Source organism: Lissotriton vulgaris, chromosome 1_1 (genome assembly GCF_964263255.1).
Source record: "Lissotriton vulgaris chromosome 1_1, aLisVul1.2, whole genome shotgun sequence".
In the NCBI taxonomy this organism is placed as follows: Eukaryota; Metazoa; Chordata; class Amphibia; order Caudata; family Salamandridae; genus Lissotriton; species Lissotriton vulgaris.
Genome location: NC_141685.1, coordinates 145,725,172 through 145,748,064, shown reverse-complemented (window position 1 = coordinate 145,748,064; position 22,893 = coordinate 145,725,172). Strand labels below are relative to the sequence as shown.

Genomic DNA, 22,893 nt, shown 5'->3' with positions numbered 1-22,893 from the left:
GACAAAGGGTTTCCTGCCTTGGGAGGTGCTAGCACCACCCCAGACAGGATTTTGTGTAGTGGGATGGGGAGGGCTGAAAAGAATTAGACATTGCCTGGGGCACACAAGGTGTCCTGTGCATATGCCAGTTCAGACCGGTGCTGGGGCTCTCCAGCCCCAGATCTGGCGCGAAACTGGACAAAGGAAAAGGGGTGTAACCACCCCCGTTCCTGGTTCCACCCATAGGAGGGACCTAGTAGGTAATCCAGCCCCTAGATTTGGTATATAGGTAGGAGCTGTGTCCCAAGACTTTAGATTATCCTGACTGAAACTCTGATACGAAACTCTGGACCTTCACCACTCGATTTCCAAAGAAGAAGACTGAAGAATCTCCATTGTGGTCAAGGAGTGACCACCCTGCAGCCGCAGGCACCATCCAGCGATCAACGACTTGCTTTGCCGCCGCCTCCCGCCGGAGCCCGGAGCCCGACAAGAACCAGATTCCCAGATATCCAACAGCCTGATCCACAGTCCCTGCAAAGCTGAGAACAAGTGGAGGCGACGAGAGACGTGGGACTGGTCATCTTGAAAAGTCCACGACCTGCAGTTAGCAGGTCATGGACTTTTCAAGATGGCCAGCCAGTTCTCTATGAACACCCACCATGTCATACAGGACAGGCAGCCAAGTTGATAAGAAGTTGTATTTTTTTACTTGAATGTCATTGGTTCACAAAGCCTTCCACAGTAAACATGCCATGGAGGACGGAATTATGGCTCCATGGATGGGCAAGCTCTTTCTGTGCAACACCCGAGGCCTCCTCGATGCTGTGCTTTGGGGTTTGAGAAGCCCCAGCCCTGAGCAACTTTTGCAGCAAAGATCAGCCCTGCACCATCCACGAGTTCTGCGTGTGGCCCTTTTGCGTTTTCCTGCTCAACACGCCTACCCGGTCACTTGCCCGCAGGCTAGTGGCCATTTTGGTGAGTAAACTATGATTTTCCACCGCTGGGCTTGTTGCTCCAGACTGGCCCTTGCTGGTCTGATTAGAAGCCAACTTCGTTTCCTATGTGGCTTGTATTTGCCAAGGCCTATTTGCACTGATCTTGAAGCCGACACCGCCGACAGCGAGAGCCTTCGTGGGACAGTCCGTGCCTGACTTTTGGTCGTCGTCGACGCCTCCTGGTCCATGTGGCTGAAGAGACAAGCTTCTCAACATCACCTGCTTGCATCCTGACATCGCCTGGTTCCTTCCTGGTTCCTTCCTGGTTCCTTCCTGGTCACTGGCTAGTGACCCAGACTCTGTCCCCTCTGCTTTCAGGTCTTCAACATCTTCGATCCACCCTTGGATCCACCGGAACTCTTCTTGCCTGGTCGCCTACAGCCTCTTTTCTCCAAGGCTCCATAGAACTCCACGAAGAAACCTGACACACTTTGGCACCTATGCACCCGCTTCCTGTGGATGAGGTAACGCTGGCACTCTGGTGCTCCTGTGTAGTGTAACACTCCTAGTGTCTAAGTTTCAAGTAGTTAGGTTCTAGACCATCCGGAAGACTCCCAATCTTTAACTTTGTGACTTTTACGCACCCATTGTTTCCAATGAGTGCACGCGTGTAATTTTCATCACTGCACACGCATCCCGTGGGCCTCCTGTTCACTAACCATTGTTAGCTCAGTGTAGCCCCAGCGATTCCCAAGGCCCTAGGCCTTACCACTGTTCGATTCGTGGTTCTAACACCACTTGTTTAGTATATAGTTTAGTGGGGCACCCGGGCCCATCCATATTTGTGCAACATTTATATATTCAATCAAGTGTATGTGCTTCTGTGCTCATAAAGAGTATAGGGGATTGTTTTAGAAATAAAGACATATATATTTTCGATATATATCCTGTGTGGTGGCCTTTCAATTGATATTAAAAGGGGTTGCATATGGTAAAACAGCTGGCTCCGCATGCCCTCTCGAGTTTAGCCTAAGACTGCTCTGTCCACGCTACCACTAGGATAGCTGGCCTATAAGGTTGACTTACAACCAACACCATAAGGGTTGCTTGGCATGTTACAAGGTGATCAATAGAACTAGTGAGCATCAATTATCAGGCCAACTTCTCACATTCTGTTTTAAAAATACAATCAAATCCATGATTTCCCAACTTACTGTTCTAGTCAGGCAGGCCTTACTATAGCTTAATAGCCTGCTGCCGAGGGCCTGCGGCTCGGGCCTAAAACTCAGGTTCAGGGCCTTTAACAACCGGCATACCCTGAGGCAGAAAGGCTAAAGGCTATTAGAACATTCCAACCACTGAGGGTAGAATGTTCTAAATTAAAAAGTGAGAAACATGAAGACAAACATTGGAATGTTGGAGCTCCGGACTTATACCAGCCATTACAAGCCCGGAGCTACTCGGTTGTCTTCAATGGAGCTCCCAACATTCCCATGTTCTAGTAACGGGTACAAGTAACCACAGTGAGTTTATTTGAAGTGGGGGTGGAGGTTATGAAGAACATTTGGAGTCCCGTCCCTTTTGACACATACTCCCAGCTAGGATATAAACGACAAAACATGTTAGTGACGGCCCATTGGAGAGCAGCTTACTGCTGCTCAGTATTTTCAGCTAAAAATAAAGCACTGTTATCAGTATAATGTTTTTTTGGCCAGAGCCTGGTGCCCCATCTGGGATCACCAGAGAACCCCCAAAGGGGGCACACCCCAGTTTAACACCTCCACCCTAGACATACATTTTAACCATTCATTGTCCTAAGTAAAAAAAATCACAGAAGAGCTGACAGAATGTGAGTGAATGAATCAAACCATATTTATTTCGGAATTAATGAATATTTCATGAAATTGATACAACAATAGCACAGAAGAAAACATCAAGGACTAAAATGTATTTTAACATCAATTAATCAATTTATAAACAGTGGTAGGGAACAAGGCACTGGTGCGTCAAAGGGATTACACACATCCAGGTCTAAAAATGATTATACGTTTGATTAAACATTTAAAGATACACAAACAGACTAACTAAAATAATTCAATCCACCGATCGCCAAATGAAACCTGCAGAGATATGTTACCAGCTGCATCCTTCAATCTATGGGTGATGGGCATTCTTTAGCTAATTCAGTCACTTTTTGACCTAAAACTCTGTAGTTTAACTTGGTTTCATTCCTTTGGCTAATGACTACAGAACGTCCAGATCATCTGAGGGAAGTTACACCCTCACGTTAGCTTTCTTAAAAAACTTGGGTTTTCATTTTAAGGGCCCTAATACAGTGAAAATGATCTAAACACATAACTGTTGGCAAATTGCTGCTCTGTTATAATTTTATCTGTCGCCTCAATGTCAGCTACTAGGTGTTTCAGAAATTGACGAACTCCTTATTCTGTACACTGCAATGAAAGATAGGGACAGATGTCTTGTTTATCAACCAAACTATCTCTTAAATTAGTAGAAACATCCCCAGTGCCCCCTGTCTAGCTTGAGAAGCCAGTTTTCTATGAACACCCACCAGGACAGGCAGCCAAGTTGATAAGAAGTTGTATTTTTTTACTTGAATGTCATTGGTTCACAAAGCCTTCCACAGTAAACATGCCAATGCGGACGGAACTCTGGCTCCATGGATGGGCAATGCTCTTTCTAGCATTTAACACCTACTAAATGTTTCAATTCCAAGTTCTGAAAGTGACCTCGTCCTATGCTTCCAGACATTGACCTAGTGTGCTAGGCTGTATATCAAACCAGCGTAATAGGCATATCGGCTAGCATCTGTTTTAAAGAGAACCAGGAGTAGAAAACGGTTTACCTATTAAAAAAAAAAATAGAACTACGATATGGTAATAATCTTGGCGCCCCCTTGATTAGGTTAAGGAGGGATGTGGCGCGCTGGAAGGCGCTTCCGCTCTCACTTCTGGGCAGAGCAATGCTTTTTAGGATGTTGGCCCGTCCCGGTTTTTATACGCGCTCCAGAACTCGATGGATTTGGTACCTGCATCCTACTTTAGGGAGATAGAGGTCCTCCAGGCCACGTATAGCGTTCTCCCAACTCACTCTCTCCTGGTATGACAGGGGGATAGGCCTGCCGGACCTGCAGAAATACTACTGGGCCTCCCAGTTGGCCGGGGTGAATCATGCAATATACGGGCCCCCCCGGGGGCCCAGGGTATGATATGGACCGCTGGCAAGTCCTGGGCTGCGATTTCACTAGAGCGCTCTATGCTGGACCTCGTCGGTTTCCCCTCGCGGGAGCAACAGCACACCACGCCGTTCAGGTGTGGCACGAGACAAATAGGCACCTCAGGTGGGAGGGGAGACTCACACTGTCCACCCCGTTGTGGAGTTTGGAGAAGTTGGGGTGCCTATGGAAATCTAGGGGGTTCGACAAGTGGGACCTCATCGGGATTACGTAGATGAAAGATATCTGGGAGAAAGGCACAGTCCTCACATTCAATTCACTTCAGGAATGTTAGAAGGTGACCTCAGGGGAGCCAGGAAGTGGACCCGGTCACCCTAGGATCTACCCTCGAAGTATCGTAGCTGAGCACTGGCGAGAGACTCCTCAGGAGGAAGAGCCTCAAATCTAGGATCGTACACGCTGCACAAGCACCACACGACAAAGAGACACCACACCGTTGATTCTTAAGAATAGAGCTTTATCTAAATATCGAAGGATCTTTATGATCAGGCAGGTAGCAATATATACAAGGGAGCACGAGGGCTCAAGAGTCTCAGTAGGGTAAAGGGTAGCGGGACAGTCTTTGTGGATCAGGGTCACCTGTAGTTGCGTATCCGGCGCACAGCTCACAATCCTCGAGCCGGGGGATACGATGCGATCGTTAGGGTCCAGCCGGACCGGGAGTGTTGTAGGAGCCGCGAGTCACTCAGCAGGGCTCAAGCAAAAGGTCAGAGTTCTTACGAGTTCAGGGGAGCCGCGAGTCACTCAGCAGGGCTCAGGTGTTTCAAAGTTGCAGGGGAGCCGCGAGTCACTCAGCAGGGCTCAGATGTTCCAAGGTTACAGGGGAGCCGCGAGTCACTCAGCAGGGCTCAGAGGGTTCGGCAGAAGTCCTTCTCTACCAGGGGAGCTGCAACCATGTCAGCAGGGCTCTCGTCGTTCCAGAATCGAATCTGCCAGATAGGCCCAAAGCACCTCTGGTTATAGTCCACCTCCGCTTTGATGTCCGGAGTCTGTCCAGAAGGGGTCTTGACACCTGGGGGTTGCTGGTTGGGGTTTCCTGCCATGTCGTCCTTTGATCCTTTCAGGACTGGTTCGGGAGGAGTCCCAGACACACAGCAGGCGTGGAGACGGCCTTCAGGGAGGCCGGAGGGGGGATCAAAACCAATCTCCCAGGGGGAGGTCGAAGGTGTGAGAGATACTGCTCCTCCCTCTCTCATGATGAAGCGCGTTGTTTTCCAGACTGGGTGGCGCCGCTAGGCCTGGGCCTCGCTGGAGCTGGGCGGCCATCTTAGGTGCTCGAAGGTGGGCACACGGGCCTCGTGGTGCTGGGGAAAATGGAGGGCATGGACGGGAATGTCCGGGGTCGTGCGTGTCTGCCCTAGAGGGAAGGGTCGGCTAAGCCGTGAAAATGGAGGGCACGGACGGGGATGTCCGGGTTCATGCATGTGTGTGCCCTAAAAGGGAAGGGTTGGCTAGGCCGGGTACGTGGGGTGTGAGGGATGTGCACGGGTCAGTGTGTGTGCTGGGCTTCGGAGGGCCACGCTAGGTGGTGGGTCTAACACACGTCCCCCCAGCTAAAAGCCGGAGAGAACTACCCATCCTCTTGGGGGTTCTCTTCGCTGAGGCGGAAGAACCTAGAGAGGCCGTCAGCTTTGGCGTGGTCTGCACCTGGGCGATGTTCTACTGTGAAATCTATCCCCTGGAGGGAGATTGACCACCGCAGTAGTTTGGGGTTTTCTCCACGCATCTGCAGGAGCCAGCGCAGGGGGCGCTGGTCTGTTTGGACCCTGAAATGGGTACCGAACAGGTAAGGTCGTAATTTCTTGAGGGCCCAGACTACGGCGAACGCCTCACGCTCGATGGTGCTCCACCTCTGTTCTCTGGGCGTCAGCCATCGGCTGAGGAAAGCCACACGCTGGTCTAGGCCTTGGGCATTGACTTGAGAGAGTACCGCTCCGATCCCGTGCTCGGAGGCATCGGTCTGTACCACGAACTCCTGGGAGTAGTTGGGGGCTTGGAGCTCCGGGGCGGTGCACATGGCTCTTTTCAGGGCGTCGAACGCCTCCTGGCAGGGGGGGGGTCCATTGCACATGCTTGGGGTGCTTCTTGGAGGTGAGTTCGGTGAGGGGGCCTACAATGCTGCCGTACTCTCGGATAAATCTCCGGTAGTAGCCGGTGAGGCCAAGGAAGGCCCGTACCTCGGTCTGAGTGGTGGGTGGTTCCCAGGCTGAGATGGCGTTGATCTTAGACTGCAGAGGGGCGACCTGCCCACTTCCGACCTGGTGCCCCAGGTAAACCACCGAACCTTGGCCACTTTGGCATTTACTCGCTTTCACTGTGAGGCCTGCCTGGCGCAGGGCCGTCAACACCTTCCGGAGGTGCTCACTCCATTCGGTACTGAAAACCGCAATATCATCCAGCTATGCAGCGCTGAACTCTTCCAGCCCGGCCAGGACTCTGTTTACCAGTCGCTGAAAAGTGTCCGGGGCATTTTTCATCCCGAAGGGCATTACGCGAAAGCGATAGTGCCCATCCAGGGTTGAGAAGGCAGACAGCTCCTTGGCTCCCTCTGTGAGCGCAATTTGCCAGTACCCGCAGGTCAAATCGAAGGTGCTGAGAAAACGAGCAGCCCCGAGACGGTCGATGAGCTCGTCTGCTCGGGGAATGGGGTGAGCGTCTGCTCGGGTGACTTCATTGAGGCCCCGGTAGTCCACGCAGAATCGTAGTTCCGGGGCTACACCGGGGGCGGCTGCTTTCGGGACCAGCACCACTGGGCTGGCACAGGGGCTGTCCGAGGGTTTGATCACCCCCAAGGTCAACATCTTCGAGACCTCGGCCTGGATGCAGGACCGGACTCGATCAGGGACTCGGTAGGCTCTGTGCTTCACCGGCGGGCTGTCTCCGGTGTCCACTTCATGGACACACCAGTCAGTGACGTTGGGGACAAGGGAGAACAAATCAGAGAACTGCCCCAGGAGCTGGCGGCAGTCTTCGTGCTGCTGGGGCGTGAGGGCCGGAGAGAGGTGCACTCCTTCCACTGAGCCATCCTTCTCCTTGGTATACAGGAGGTCGGGGAGAGGATCGGACTCCTCCTCTGCCCCGTCATCTGTGGCCAACAGAAAACTCAACTCCGTCCGCACGAAGTGAGGCTTGAGGCGGTTCACGTGCAGGACCCGAAGGGGGACCCGGGGTGACTGGACGTCCACCAAGTATGTGACCTAACTCTTTCTCTCAATGACTTTGAAGGCGCCTGTCCACTTGTCCTGGAGGGCACACGGTTTTACTGGGGCCATGACCCATACCTGCTGGCCCGGCTGGAACTCGACCAGAGTGGCATTCTGGTCGTACCAGCGCTTCATTTCTTCCTGGCTCGCCTCCAGGTTGGCTTCGGCTAGCTCTCGGAACTTTCTAGTTTGGTTCCGGAGGGCCAAGATGTACCGGAACACATCTGGTGGGGGGTCAGAAGGTAGGGGTTCGTCGGTGGGGACAGATTCTCCTCATGGGGAGACATCTGGGACCTCGACGGGGTCGATCCGGTTCTCTTCAGGTGGGGTGTCCTCGGCTTCCCCGGGATGGGGCAGTCGGGCTGTCATGGATCGGGTGGTGGCACACACCCACTCGGGGAGGCCCATCATTCCTAAGTGTGTCCGGCGTTCAACTTGTTGCCATGGGGAACTCTCCAAATCATTCCCCAGGAGGCAGTCAACCGGCTGGGCGGTTCGTACTGCGACCTTCAACTTGCCTTCTACACCTTCCCATTCGAAGGGTACCAGGGCCACTCGACATAGGCTCTCAACGTTGTCTGCGGAAAGGACTGGGCAAAAGACATGGGGGAGGATCTGATCCTCCCGGACTAAGTGGCTGAGGACACCAGTAATACTCGCCCCGGTGTCGCGAATGGCTTCGGCCTGCTGGCCATTGGTCGTGACAATCTGCCTATACTTCTTCATGTTGGGGGGTAGGGGATTCCCGGGGACCATCTCTCTATCTCCCAGGGCTACTAAGGCCATGGCTACGGGCTCCTGCTCCCATTCTCCTTCTTCCTCGATTTCCTCCCCTAGGGCGACATTGGCCATCTGTCGGGCTGGGGGCGCTGCAGCGGGGACGCGCGGGGCCATGGGGCACTCGGGGTCATTGGCATAATGGCCAGGCTTCTGGCAACGGAAACAGGTAATGGTCACCCGGTGCGCTCGTCTAACCGGGGGACCGGATACAGCTGGCGGGGGAGCTGGGAAGTTCGGGGGTTGGACCTTGGGCGTACTGGACTGGGATTCTCTCTGTTCCCCCTGGTTCCCCCCCCTCGCTGGCGCTGGGGACCCTGAGTAGAGCGTGAGTGTTCTCCTACGGGGCCCCGGGAGACCCGGGTGTTCACCCAGCGATCTGCCTCGACAGCCAGCTTCCTCGGATCCGTGAGCTTGCTGTCGAGCAGGTGCTGGCGTAGCTCTACAAAGCAGTTCGAAGCCAGGTGTTCCCACAACATGAGGTCAGATGGTTCGTCTAGGGTAGTGACCTTGCTGCCCTTGATCCACCCATCAAACGCACAACTAAAAAAGTTCACATATTCCACCCACGTTTTACCAGGAATCTTCACACAGTCCCAGAACCGTTGGCGGTACATCTCTGGGGTGAGGCCGTACCTTGTGAGGAGGGCCTCCTTCATGTGGTTGTATGAGGTCTGCATGGAGGATGGTAGGTCGAGCAGGGTATCTCTCCCCTCGCTCAAGAATCGGCCCCACACCCAGCCCCCCAATCCTTCTGCGGGACTCGGTGGGAGGTCATGGCGACCTCGTAGGCCTTGAACCATTGTTGAATGTCATCATTCTTGTAATATTCTTTGACCACATCCTTGGGGATGTGGACCTTTCGTTCTGTCAGGGGCGCGGCCTCTCCGGGCCCCGGGGGTCGGGTCTCTTCGCTCCGGTCCTTGAGTTCCAGTTCTTTCAGGCTTCGCTCGTGCTCCAGCTGGAGTCGTCGGTCTTCCTGCTCCCGTTGGAGCTTCTTCTCCTCGAGTTCTCCTTGAACCCGTAACTGCTCTACGGCTAGCTTCTTTACAGCTAGTCTTAGTTCGCCTTCGATTTTCAACCTCGCCAGTTCCAGTTCGTGATGGCGACTTCTTTCTCGATCTGCAAGTTCTTCCAGGGATAGGCTCCCGTCTGGTACGGAGCTCCGTACCGGGGTGCCGCTGCTCTCTCTTTGGGAGAGTCCGGCTTCGTTGTGCGGCTCCGTCGCTCCTCCTGTGCGGGGTGCTCCGGAGTCCACCCAAGCCTTTAGTGCCTTTTGCATGTCCTCTTTTGTGCTGAGACCGGTGGTAGCGATTCTTAATTCTTTGCAGAATTCTTTTAGTTGTTTGTGCGTGTACTCTTCCAATTGTTCTACCTGGAATGCAGTACCCGCATTGTTTTCCGTGAGACTCATGGTGGTTTCTTCCATCGTCTCTGTAGGTAGTGTGTCAGCCGTTACGGTACGATCTCTAGATTATGGGTTGTAATCCCGACGCTTGCCACCAATGTTAGAAGGCGACCTCAGGGGAGCCAGGAAGTGGATCCGGTCACCCTAGGATCTACCCTCGAAGTATCGTAGCCGAGCACTGGCGAGAGACTCCTCAGGAGGAAGAGCCTCAAATCTAGGATCGTACACGCTGCACAAGCACCACACGACAAAGAGACACCACACCGTAGATTCCTAAGAATAGAGCTTTATCTAAATATCGAAGGATCTTTATGATCAGGCAGGTTGCAATATATACAAGGGAGCACAAGGGCTCAAGAGTCTCGGTAGGGTAAAGGGTAGCAGGACAGTCTTTGTGGATCAGGGTCACCTGTAGTTGCGTATCCGGCGCACAGCTCACAATCCTCGAGCCGGGGGATACGATGCGATCGTTAGGGTCCAGCCGGACCGGGAGTGTCGTAGGAGCCGCGAGTCACTCAGCAGGGCTCAAGCAAAAGGTCGGAGTTCTTACGAGTTCAGGGGAGACGCGAGTCACTCAGCAGGGCTCAGGTGTTCCAAAGTTGCAGGGGAGCCGCGAGTCACTCAGCAGGGCTCAGATGTTCTAGGGTTGCAGGGGAGCCGCGAGTCACTCAGCAGGGCTCAGAGGGTTCGGCAGAAGTCCTTCTCTACCAGGGGAGCCGCGACCACGTCAGCAGGGCTCTCGTCGTTCCAGAATCGAATCTGCCAGATAGGCCCAGAGCACCCCTCGTTATTGTCCACCTCCGCTTTGATGTCCGGAGTCTGTCCAGCAGGGGTCTTGACACCTGGGGGTTGCTGGTTGGGGTTTCCTGCCATGTCGTCCTTTGATCCTTTCAGGACCGGTTCGGGAGGAGTCCCAGACACACAGCAGGCGTGGAGCAGGCCCTCAGGGAGGCCGGAGGGGCGATCGAAACCCATCTCCCAGGGGGAGGTCGAAGGTGTGAGAGATACTGCTCCTCCCTCTCTCACTCGATGAATCGCGTTGTTTTCCAGACTGGGTGTCGCCGCTAGGCCTGGGCCGCACTGGGGCTGGGTGGCCATCTTAGGTGCTCGAAGGTGGGCACACGGGCCTCGTGGTGCTGGGGAAAAGGGAGGGCACGGATGGGAATGTCCGGGGTCGTGCGTGTGTGCCCTAGACGGAAGGGTCGGCTAAGCCGTGAAAATGGAGGGCACGGACGGGGATGTCCGGGTTCATGCATGTGTGTGCCCTAAAAGGGAAGGGTTGGCTAGGCCGGGTACGTGGGATGTTAGGGATGTGCATGGGTCAGGGTGTGTGCTGGGCTTCGGAGGGCCACGCTAGGTGGCCGGGTCTAACAAAGAACAATACCATCTTCACGATCGTGAACATTACCACTACCTCCAGATTGGACATGCCCTACTTGCGAATATCTCCAAGGATACGTCGCTCCCCGACGCCTCCCCTCTCGAGGACCGAGTGCTGGACAGCTACCTCCCTGAGAAAACAATTTCATTAATATATAAGAAACTTATTAGCCATATGGAAGACCCGCTGGTCCTCTTGAGAACGCGCTGGGGTGAGGATGGAATAGAGTTGGATGATGAGGATTGGCGGTAGGTGGTTTCCTCTCCACGGATAGTGGGGATACAGATGAGGCTTTGATTAGTACAATAAAGATTCTCCATAGGTCATATGTCACAGGCCTCCTCTGGTCCGTATGGGTCACTCGGAGGGCGGGGAGTGTAGGAGGGGGTGCGGGGAACTTGGAACGTTCATGCATATACTGTGGCATTGTTCTGGGGTGCAAGCATATTGGGAGAAGGAGAAGATTCACAATAGGCTACAAGACGTCCTGGGGGTGGAGATACAGCCAGAAGCGTGCAGGTGTATTCTTAACGTTTGGGAACCCACGGATCTGACTGCATATAGGAAGCAATGGGTCACGCTGGCCTGCATGGTAGCTGAGCGGAATATTGCCCAGTTGTGGGGAGTCAGCCAGTCGCCTCGGGCCGAGAGGTGGGAGGAGGACCTGGATTGGTGCATGTTCAGTGAGAGGTCGGTGTATGTGGCTAGGGTGTGTCCGGAGAAGTGGGGGAAGGTATGGAAGGCTTGGAATCACTACAGCTGAGACGTTTGTGTGTCCCCCGATGTGTTTCGAGGAAGTGGAAGCGCAGGTGTCCCCTTGATCCTTTACCTTTATTCTGCGTCTATTATTTTGAATGTATAGAAATGTACTCATGTAACTAGCAAGATCTGCTATTGTCACCTGATGTTCTTTGCTGTTTTGTTAATAAAAAAAGAATACAAAAAAATATATATATATAATCATTTTACTTTCCCAATTATTGGTGGCAAATGTTTTGATCCTCTAAAATTACCAAATGACTCAGCCCCACTCTAGTAATTGTATTCAACTGTATTAATTTATAGATATGGTCCACTAACTTCAGAAGTATTAGTGTGAAAATGCACACGAAATGAGGACATTTTAACACAATTCCATACACATATTTGAGCCGAATAAACAGTGAGATGACAGTAATCCATGTTCTAATCATCTACACTTAGTGACAACAAGAACATCAAAATGATTCTGTGAACTTTCTCCTTAGATTTTCAGCAGATCTCATCAATTACAAAGACTTACTTCAGTATGGACTACCTACTTACCCATATCTTGGCCAGGTTCAGGAGGGCATTTAGTTCCATTCCAGTCAATAAACATTTAAAGTTAAGCTCCCATACGACTATGGAATTATTATCCCCCAGAGCAACCCACAGAATTTTCTATACAACAGAAGCTCAAACAGGTCCTACTCAGGAACACCAGTGCAGGGCGCCATGGATAGATTTTGCTAGACTTTCAGCACTGTATGTTCTCACAAGGGATTTGAAAAACAGCCTTACGTACTATAAAAAAAAATGTAAGTGCCCTGTTAGTCCGGGACATGGGTAGACCAACATTCTAGATATGAAACCAAATCCTTAAGTAACCTTAGCTTTATTACTGTTCACCCTTCTAAGGTGCTCAGAGCTTTCATAGAAACTCTTTGTACTCGGCTCCTTCATTCCACATCCATCACAGTATCGTTGGTCTAGTTGTATCACGATCGACAAACACCCAGTATATAAAGCTGCACTAAAAAAGAAACTTTAAAAAAAGCATTTTTTGAATATTTATATCCCTCTTGTAGCAAAATACATTCAAGTACTGAACATTTTGTTGCATTTATATGGATTATTAACAAGGGGATTGCCAGGCGACAGGCATATTGTTATCGTTCCTAAAAAATAATGCATTGGTTGGGTAACAATGACTGAATTAAAAGTAGTGTAGTACAGATCTCTGTATTACCAGTAGCACTTCTCTTTCGAGCCACACAGGAGAGCTAGTACCATCCCAACTAAAGAAACCTTGTCAGTCCAGGGACACACTGTCAAGTTGGACCCCTTCATCTGCATCTGTGGCAGACTCACCCTAATTATGCCGGGTATGCACAGAGTTTGGTTTTAGGCTCACTGTGCCACAGTATTCAGGCTAGCCTCGCTGATGAGGAGTGATACCTCGAAACTGATCCTAGGATGCTTGTTTCTAGTCCAGGGAGGGCCTGCCTTGGCAGCTAGGGCTGGATTGTTTCCATGAGGAGCAGCGTCAATACTGAGTTGCATATGCCTGGCTCTAAATTGGGGTGGCATGGTGATCTAGAGAAGGATGGATTGAACCCAGATCTCGACTGGGGGTGAATGTTTGATTTGTTCCTCATTCCGTCCATCATTTGTGTGTCTTTTGCTCCTGGTATGGCCAGACATGAGTCCCGGGCTCACTGTGCCACTGAATTGAACCTGGCCTGGCTGATAAGTGGGATACGCCAAAACCGTTCTCAGGATGCTCGTGTCTGGTTCTAAGAGGACCTGGTTCGGCAGTTCAGGCTGGACTGTTCCCAATGAGGAGCAGGGTCAAGACAGATTTGCTTATGGCTGATTCTAAACTGGGATGGCATGATGAGCAAAAGAACGATGGATTTAAATCAGATCTCCTGACTGTGGATGAATGTTTGATTTGTTCTGCATTCCCTCCATCATTTGTGGGTTGTCTGTAGACTCCCTACAGACAGCACAAAGTATCTTGATAGTGTAGGGGAGCAGTCTCATTCTTTACAATCAGCAGTCAAATACTATAAATCCAAATTATGTTTTGTTTTATTACATATCCCAAAACATACAATTTTATTAACATGTACAATCTAGTAATTATTATGTACATTCTATAGTGTCATGATTAGTTCCAACTATTTATTAGTATGGTGCAATCAATCTCTTTTTTTCATTTTCTTTGTAGAACAATCATTTCAAAATGCAGCTCCATCAGCCATTTACAACTGTCACCCACGAATATACAATGGTGATTTTGTTCACTTTGTGCTCGGCCTTGCTATCATACATTGGGAGGCTCTGTGACTTTTGTTAATGATCCGTCACTTTTCTGCAGAGAAGCACTGTGCTCAGCCCGGCAATCACACAGCATGTGGGTCGGAGACTTTGTTAATAATTCATCTATGGTGATTAGAATTCTGCCTGGCTATCACACAGCTGCAGCAGCTCTGTGACCTTCATTATTGATCCTGCACTCTTCTGGGATGAAGTACTCTGCATGGCTATCACACAGCTGCAGCTCTGCGACCTTCATTATTGATCCTTCACTCTTCTGAAGTGAGCTCGGCCTGGCTATCACACAGCTGCAGCTCCGTGACCTTCATTATTGATCCTGCACTCTTCTGAAGTGAGCTCGGCCTGGCTATCACACAGCTGCAGCTCCGTGACCTTCATTATTGATCCTGCACTCTTCTGAAGTGTGCTCGGCCTGGCTATCACACAGCTGCGGCAGCTCTGCGACCTTCATTATTGATCCTGCACTCTTCTGAAGTGAGCTCGGCCTGGCTATCCCACAGCTGCAGCTCCGTGACCTTCATTATTGATCCTGCACTCTTCTGAAGTGTGCTCGGCCTGGCTATCACACAGCTGCGGCAGCTCTGCGACCTTCATTATTGATCCTGCACTCTTCTGAAGTGAGCTCGGCCTGGCTATCCCACAGCTGCTGCTTCCTTATTGATCCTGCACTCTTCTGAACTAAAGCTGCGTGCACAGCCTGCCTCACACAGGGCTGCACCTCTGCGACCTTCATTATTTTATTTTCTTTATAAATCTTTTTTATTGAGAGAAACAACGAAAAACAATATAAAAAGAATACAAAAACATAAAAAGAGAGCAGTTGTCAAGATGGTCAAATCACGTGAAATAAACACAAGGTACCGATAATCAATATAATAGAAAGAAGCGTCACTGATAATATTTCGGTCACATACTGGTATCAAACCTTAAAGTGTCTCGTTATCAACATTAAATGGGGAACCATCGTCAAAGGGAGTGCACAGAAGACCTCTGCTTTCGTTCCAGGGGCCCATATTTTTGCCCATTTACCTGGGCATCCCCTGCTCTCATATACCACTCTTTCAGCCTGCATGCACCAGTCCATGTCGGCCGCCCAGTCCCTGTGTTGGTGCACCATTCCTCCCTTCCATGTTCTGGCTATGTTGCGTTTTGCTATTATACAGCCCAGTGAAGCCCATGTTTGTTCAGTTTGAGAAATGTTTTTATAATTAACACATGCATAGCGCCCATTGCTTAATTTGTGAATACGCCCCCAGCCCAAAGGGTTTGTCAGAAGGCCTCAGCCGACGCGGGCCTGTCTGCTTCTTGTGAACAGCACTTGTGCAGCTGACTTTCTGCCCTGATTCCTCACCTTGACAAACATCGTCGACCAGCACTCTTTCCACCTTCCGCAGGGATTCGCTGTCTCATGCAAATACTTTGAGATTTGTTTTTGTCGCTTACCAAGTAATCCGCACAAACCTGTAATTACAGCGCAGTTAGCTGGCGCTCGTTTACCGGGGAGTCCCCAGGGCTGGCTGCGATGAAAACACAGGCCCGGGCTATTTATTGCCGGAGTAAATGAGAAATATATCATTTACCGCGCTCCCAAGTGCCCCGACGTACCTTGGGTGCGAGACCTAAAAAAGCATTTGCAATGCAATTGCGATGGAGATGATCAACATTCAGCACATAGTTGGTCCATGGTCCCTACTGAAGATATACAGGCATACTTCCACATTCATCAAGTGCCTATTTCTATATAGATGCACTGTCTAATTTTTAACATAATTGTATAACAGTTGCTACATCGTAAGGACAGACCAAAAGAGTAACATCAATGTAATTGTTGTCACATAGTTTCACAGTTAAAACGTAATCATTATTTTCATGGCTGAAGAATTTGTGTCCTCATTAGTTCTACATCAGAGCTTCAAAGGTAAATGTCATGCACTGCAAGGGTTAACCCAGACAGCTGCAGCTCTCATTCTCCTGCTTTCACTATTGCTTTTCTACACAGTCCTCTAGCCACTGTCACAGAACAATTAATGATGCATAAAATGACAACAACCACAGCCAGCTCTGAAGAATCTTCATTTTGTGCTTGTTAAAATGTTTTGAGTGTGTTGGGTTTATATGTTTTAAAATTAGCTGAAAATAGACTTGTTAGTCCAAGCATTTTTCATGGTGTTGCTTTTACAGGTAGCATGGTCCGGTGTTCTTGGATTTCTTTCGTTAAAACTCTCTCACAGAATAAAAACCAACAAGGTTTCTTTACTTTTAGTCCACTTTGTGCTAGTCTCCCAATGGGTTTCGTGATATTTCATGTTTTTCCTAGCTGTAGGGAAATAAACAATAGCACAGAATAGACATGTTCATTGATGGTAATGGAGTGCTCGCTGATTTTATTTTAGGTTTGAAGACTGACAAGAGCTTTTTGCACGTTCATTGCCATGATATGGTTTTTCTCCAGTGTGTGTTCGCTGATGTCCATGTAGGGCTGATAAGCGACAAAATCTCTTCCCACATTCTTTGCACTGGAATGGTTATTCCCCAGTGTGTGTTTTCTGATGCTGCTTTAGCTGCCATAAGTTATAAAAACTCTTCAGACATTCATTGCACTGGAATGTTTTTTCCCCTGTGTGTGTTTGGTGATGATACGTTAATCCTGAAGAGGATCTAAAACTACTTCCACATTCACTGCAATGGTATGGTTTTTTCCCCTGTGTGTGTTTTCTGATGCCGTTTGAAGTTTGTTAATTGACTAAAGCTCTTCAGACATTTACTGCAATTATATGGTTTTTCCCCTGTGTGTGTTTTCTGATGCCGTTTTAAGTTTGTTAATCGACTAAAACGCTTCTGACATTCACTGCAATTATATGGTTTTTCTCCGGTGTGTGTTCCCTGATGCTGTTTTAGGTCTGATAATTGATTAAAGCGCTTCAGACATTCACTGCAATTATATGGTTTTTCTCCAGTGTGTTGTCTCTGATGCCGTTTTAGGCCTGATAATAGACTGAAGCTCTTCAGACATTCACTGCAAGGATATGGTTTTTCTCCAGTGTGTGTTCTCTGATGCTGTTTTAGGTTTGATAATAGACTGAAGCTCTTCAGACATTCACTGCAAGGATATGGTTTTTCTCCAGTGTGTGTTCTCTGATGCCGTTTTAGTTCTGATAATAGACTGAAGCTCTTCAGACATTCACTGCAAGGATATGGTTTTTCTCCAGTGTGTGTTCTCTGATGCCGTTTTAGGTATGATAATAGACTGAAGCTCTTCAGACATTCACTGCAAGGATATGGTTTTTCTCCAGTGTGTGTTCTCTGATGCTGTTTTAGGTGTGATAATAGACTGAAGCTCTTCAGACATTCACTGCAAGGATATGGTTTTTCTCCAGTGTGTGTTCTCTGATGCCGTTCTAGGTCTGATAATAGACTGAAGCTCTTCAGACATTCACTGCAAGGATATGGTTTTTTTCCAGTGTGTGTTCTCTGATGCTGTTTTAGGTCTGATAATAGACTGAAGCTCTTCAGACATTCAATGCAAGGATATGGTTTTTCTCCAGTGTGTGTTCTCTGATGCCGTTTTAGGCCTGATAATAGTCTGAAGCCCTTCAGACATTTACTGCAAGGATATGGTTTTTTTCCAGTGTGTGTTCTCTGATGCTGTTTTAGGTCTGATAAATATATAAAGCTCTTCCCACATTCATTGCACTTGAATGTTTTTTCCCCATTGTGTGTTCGCTGATGACTCATGACTTCTGTAAAACTACTTCCACATTCACTGCAATGATATGGTTTTCCCCTGTGTGTGTTTGCTGTAGCTCTTCAGACATTCATTGCATTTGTATGACTTTTCCCCTGTGTGTGTTCTCTGATGCAGTTTTAGGCTTGGTAAATATACTCTGTGTTTTATATAGCAGAACCCCCATTTCCTTTAACTTTCATTTAACTGTGCTTTTCGCTGATTGCTATGGAATGGCCTGAAAGAGTTTAAAATACACCTCTAGCTCTGACTGGTGGTCTGATATCACTTTAGGAAGCAGAGTACTGCAGTAACCACCTCATGATCAGAGCTGGTATTGGATATGTTTACACAAGAAGTGGTTGATCAGTGTTGCCTTCATTTTCTAGAGGTAATTTCTCCAACTTGAGGCACAGAGTTGCACAGCTGAGACTCGTAGAACCACCGAGTTGCCCTTGACGGTACTTCCAAGATCTGTCAGTTTATGTTCAGGTTCGGCTGCCTCTGAGGGCACTTATGTTTTCCTGAATACTGAAACTCAATGTTTCAGACTTTGCTTTTGCAGATTTACAGTATTATCTTCATTATTCCTAAACATTTTGTGCAATCAAGGATTGTTTTCTGTTGGATGTAAAGAGATTTAAATTACTTATATGGAAAATACCGGAATATGCATATACAATTTTTAGTTGATTGTAAAAGCATCTCATTTATTGCTATTGTTGAAACTTATCAAGACATATTTAAGACACATTTAGCCATACAGAGATATTTGCATAAAAGTTTCTTTGAAAATGCCACAATGTTATTTATTTCAGCAAAGGTGTCCATAGAGTAACTTTGCAAAAAAGGGCACTCGCATAGCACACATATACTAGTTACAGCTTTAGGTAGATGCATATGGTCAAAGTTTTGTTAAAACAAAAACAGCTCTTGGAGTAAAAGATGGATCAGGAACACTCAAGACAGCAAGTTGGGCATCAGGAAGTTGTGCCATACATCAAATCCTATTGTTCACGGAGGTGCCTTGCTCCATTCACTACTAACTACTAACTCTTTTTTTCAGGAGGATTCCCCTGGCTGTTGTCTCAAGGCCTGGTTATTGGGGGCCTTTTGTGCGCTGATTGTGTTTGGGGCCCTTGTGGCATAAAGGGGCTCTATCTGGGCCTTGTTGGCCCTGCATCATGTATCGATCCTCTCCCCATATAAAGTCCCTGCCCAATCTAAAATGGCCGCGCCTCTAAGACTCTAGGAATATAGATATCGACATAGGATTTAGCATGTCCTTCTTATGTACATGAAAGAAGGACTATCATGTTTTATAGCTTCAAATTATTTCCACGGTGGCGGCCATCTTAGAATGATGTTGTTTACTAATTCTGCTTAGATTTCCAGACTGGCTCGGTCTACCGAATTTCCAAGTGCATCCTAGGCGACTGTTCATCCTATCCCCCCTATTCCTCTAATCTGGATTCTATCTTCCTAATTGCATAATCTAGTTTGGGCTAATGTATTTCAACTTCCCCTTTTTAGGTCTCGCCTGGACATCGCATCCGAAGGATGCGTCCAGGCTGGAGACTTATAGTCGTCTGACACGGGGGAATGAGGGACACAAAACTGTGACGAGCGGCTGGATTGAGCTGCGTGCACGCGCGTCAACATTCACGCATGCGCACATCACAGCCACACGCATACACAGCACTCACGCATGCGCACATACACACGCATACACAGGCACACCCCCGTCACCTACACGCATACACAGAGACCCCTCCACACACACCAGCCCCTCTCCTCTCGGCTCCACACACACGCACACGCATTTACACTTACACAGACACGCAGGCACCCAGACAGGCAACCCCCCCCCCGTCACACACACGCATACACACAGACTCCAGGACACATACACATACACACACACATGCACGCTCACACACATACACAGTCCGCCGCCGCGTGCGCGCATACAGATGCCCCCCCCCCCCCCCAACAAGGCGAAGCCCCACTCACCGGCATCCTCAGTGCAGCGGCTCCCACCGGCAGCAAGACTCTTCTTCCCTTCTTCGGCACCGGGGCGCAGGGTAGGCTCCTGCCTGCTCCGGTGCGCCAAACAATCGCGGCTCTTCCGTGGGAGGCGGGGTAGGCTCCCGCCCTCCTACTTCCGGTTGTCCCGCCCGGCCTGCCTGACTTCCTGGTCGCAGGCCAGGGGCTGAGCAACCGTAGTGGCGAAGCGAACCTGCCCTGTGAGGCGGCCTGATTGCTGTGGCGGAGCCGGAATCGCGGCACGACAGACCGAGCCCGGGCCTCATTCAGGTGCGGAGAGAGGCGTCCGCGAAGTAGCAGCAGCTCCGGACTGAATTCCGGCCGCCTTTACCAAGATGGCGGCCGTTTGAGTGAGGTTCCGGACCACAGACGCGGAGACCGAGGGAGAAGCGGAACGGGTCCCACCCGCGAGGCACGGCGCTTGGTGGAGGTGCTACCCGGGAGCGGAGAGCGGGGGGATCCCTTCACCTCCCCCCCCGCACCCCTCCCCCTCCAACGACGAAAACCGCGGGCGCTTGGATCGGCGGAGCTGGTCCGTTCCCGCAGGCGAGATTGGACGCCTACAACGGAGGTGAGCCCAGGAGTCAAAAGCGGTGGAAGGGACCGCTTGGGGGGAGGCCTTGCGCCAGTGGCCTACCGGTCCGGTGCATACCCCCGAATTCCCATTAGTGCCACCCGCATCGATGGAGGTGCCCTCTCCCCACCCCCCATACACACATTCCCGCCTGTGGAACGGCCGGTGGGGAGGACACATGAGACACGGGGGCAGGCGACAGACTACGGGAGGCACCAGCAGCGGAGGCTGACCCCGCCAGGGACGACACTAGCAAGGAATCGGGGCCACGCAGGGAAGGGAGAGCAGAACGATCACGAGAGCGGCAGGGGGTGAGACTTCGGACATTGCCCCCCCTCCCCCTACGTGACAAGGCACACAGCCGAACGGGGAAGAAGGCCCTGAAGCAGCAGTGGGGATACTAGGAACTGGAAGAAGAGATAGTGCCCCCCCCCACCCCCCCCCCCCTGCACCAGGGGTCATTGTGAGAGGACAAGCGCTACACGGGAGAGGGCCGGACCATATTCACGAACCGGGCGGAAGGAGAAGGGATGAGATAGCCACCTCAGCCAACCCTGACCTCAAGGGCCACACGGAGATAGACCACTTGCAAACGCACAACACGCCCCTGCTGGCAGAGACCCGCCTGGGATAGCTCCAAGGGACGGGCTTCGGAGCGACTGAAGACTGAACACAGGGAAGAAAGACACCTGGATACGACGAGGGGGGTGGCAGGATCGCCCCACCCGGAACCCTGAGGTGGGTGCAGAACCAGACAAGCCCGATACTGTGCGTGCAGAGTGACAGTGCGTGCAGAGTGACAGTGAGTGCAAAGTGACAGTGAGTGCAGAGTGACAGTGAGTGCAGAGTGACCGTGAGTGCAGAGTGACCGTGAGTGCAGAGTGACCGTGAGTGCAGAGTGACCGTGAGTGCAGAGTGACCGTGAGTGCAGAGTGACCGTGAGTGCAGAGTGACCGTGAGTGCAGAGTGACCGTGAGTGCAGAGTGACCGTGAGTGCAGAGTGACCGTGAGTGCAGAGTGACCGTGAGTGCAGAGTGACCGTGAGTGCAGAGTGACAGTGAGTGCAGAGTGACAGTGAGTGCAGAGTGCGTGCAGAGTGACAGTGAGTGCAGAGTGACAGTGAGTGCAGAATGAGTGCAGTGACAGTGAGTGCAGAGTGAGTGCAGAGTGACAGTGAGTGCAGAGTGAGTGCAGAGTGACAGTGATTTCAGAGTGAGTGCAGAGTGACAGTGAGTGCAGAGTGACAGTGAGTGCAGAGTGAGTGCAGAGTGACAGTGAGTGCAGAGTGAGTGCAGAGTGACAGTGAGTGCAGAGTGACAGTGAGTGCAGAGTGAGTGCAGAGTGACAGTGAGTGCAGAGTGAGTGCAGAGTGACAGTGAGTGCAGAGTGACAGTGAGTGCAGAGTGACAGTGAGTGCAGAGTGACAGTGAGTGCAGAGTGACAGTGCGTGCAGAGTGCGTGCAGAGTGACAGTGAGTGCAGAGTGACAGTGAGTGCAGAGTGACAGTGAGTGCAGAGTGACAGTGAGTGCAGAGTGCGTGCAGAAACAGTGAGTGCAGAGTGCGTGCAGAGTGACAGTGAGTGCAGAATGAGTGCAGTGACAGTGAGTGCAGAGTGAGTGCAGAGTGACAGTGAGTGCAGAGTGACAGTGATTTCAGAGTGAGTGCAGAGTGAGTGCAGAGTGACAGTGAGTGCAGAGTGACAGTGAGTGCAGAGTGACAGTGAGTGCGGAGTGACAGTGAGTGCAGAGTGCGTGCAGAAACAGTGAGTGCAGAGTGCGTGCAGAGTGACAGTGCGTGCGGAGTGACAGTGCGTGCGGAGTGACAGTGCGTGCGGAGTGACAGTGAGTGCGGAGTGACAGTGAGTGCGGAGTGACAGTGAGTGCGGAGTGACAGTGAGTGCGGAGTGACAGTGAGTGCGGAGTGACAGTGAGTGCGGAGTGACAGTGAGTGCGGAGTGACAGTGAGTGCGGAGTGACAGTGAGTGCGGAGTGACAGTGAGTGCAGAGTGACAGTGAGTGCGGAGTGACAGTGAGTGCGGAGTGACAGTGAGTGCAGAATGAGTGCAGTGACAGTGAGTGCAGAGTGAGTGCAGAGTGACAGTGAGTGCAGAGTGAGTGCAGAGTGACAGTGAGTGCAGAGTGACAGTGAGTGCAGAGTGACAGTGCGTGCAGAGTGCGTGCAGAGTGACAGTGAGTGCAGAGTGACAGTGAGTGCAGAGTGACAGTGAGTGCAGAGTGACAGTGAGTGCGGAGTGACAGTGAGTGCAGAGTGCGTGCAGAGTGACAGTGAGTGCAGAGTGACAGTGAGTGCAGAATGAGTGCAGTGACAGTGAGTGCAGAGTGAGTGCAGAGTGACAGTGAGTGCAGAGTGAGTGCAGAGTGACAGTGATTTCAGAGTGAGTGCAGAGTGACAGTGAGTGCAGAGTGACAGTGAGTGCAGAGTGAGTGCAGAGTGACAGTGAGTGCAGAGTGAGCGCAGAGTGACAGTGAGTGCAGAGTGACAGTGAGTGCAGAGTGACAGTG

At 50.6% G+C, this 22,893-nt stretch overlaps 1 pseudogene across 1 annotated transcript in view; it reads right to left on the bottom strand.

Annotated features, from left to right (window-relative positions):
- Window positions 1-13,766: 13,766 nt before the first annotated feature.
- LOC147737853 (uncharacterized) overlaps window positions 13,767-22,893 on the bottom strand; it is a 200,457-nt pseudogene continuing 191,330 nt past the window's right edge. The window contains exon 4 of the transcript XR_015303464.1: window positions 13,767-18,371. The product of XR_015303464.1 is annotated as an uncharacterized LOC147737853 (transcript). The remainder of the gene's footprint in view (window positions 18,372-22,893) is intronic.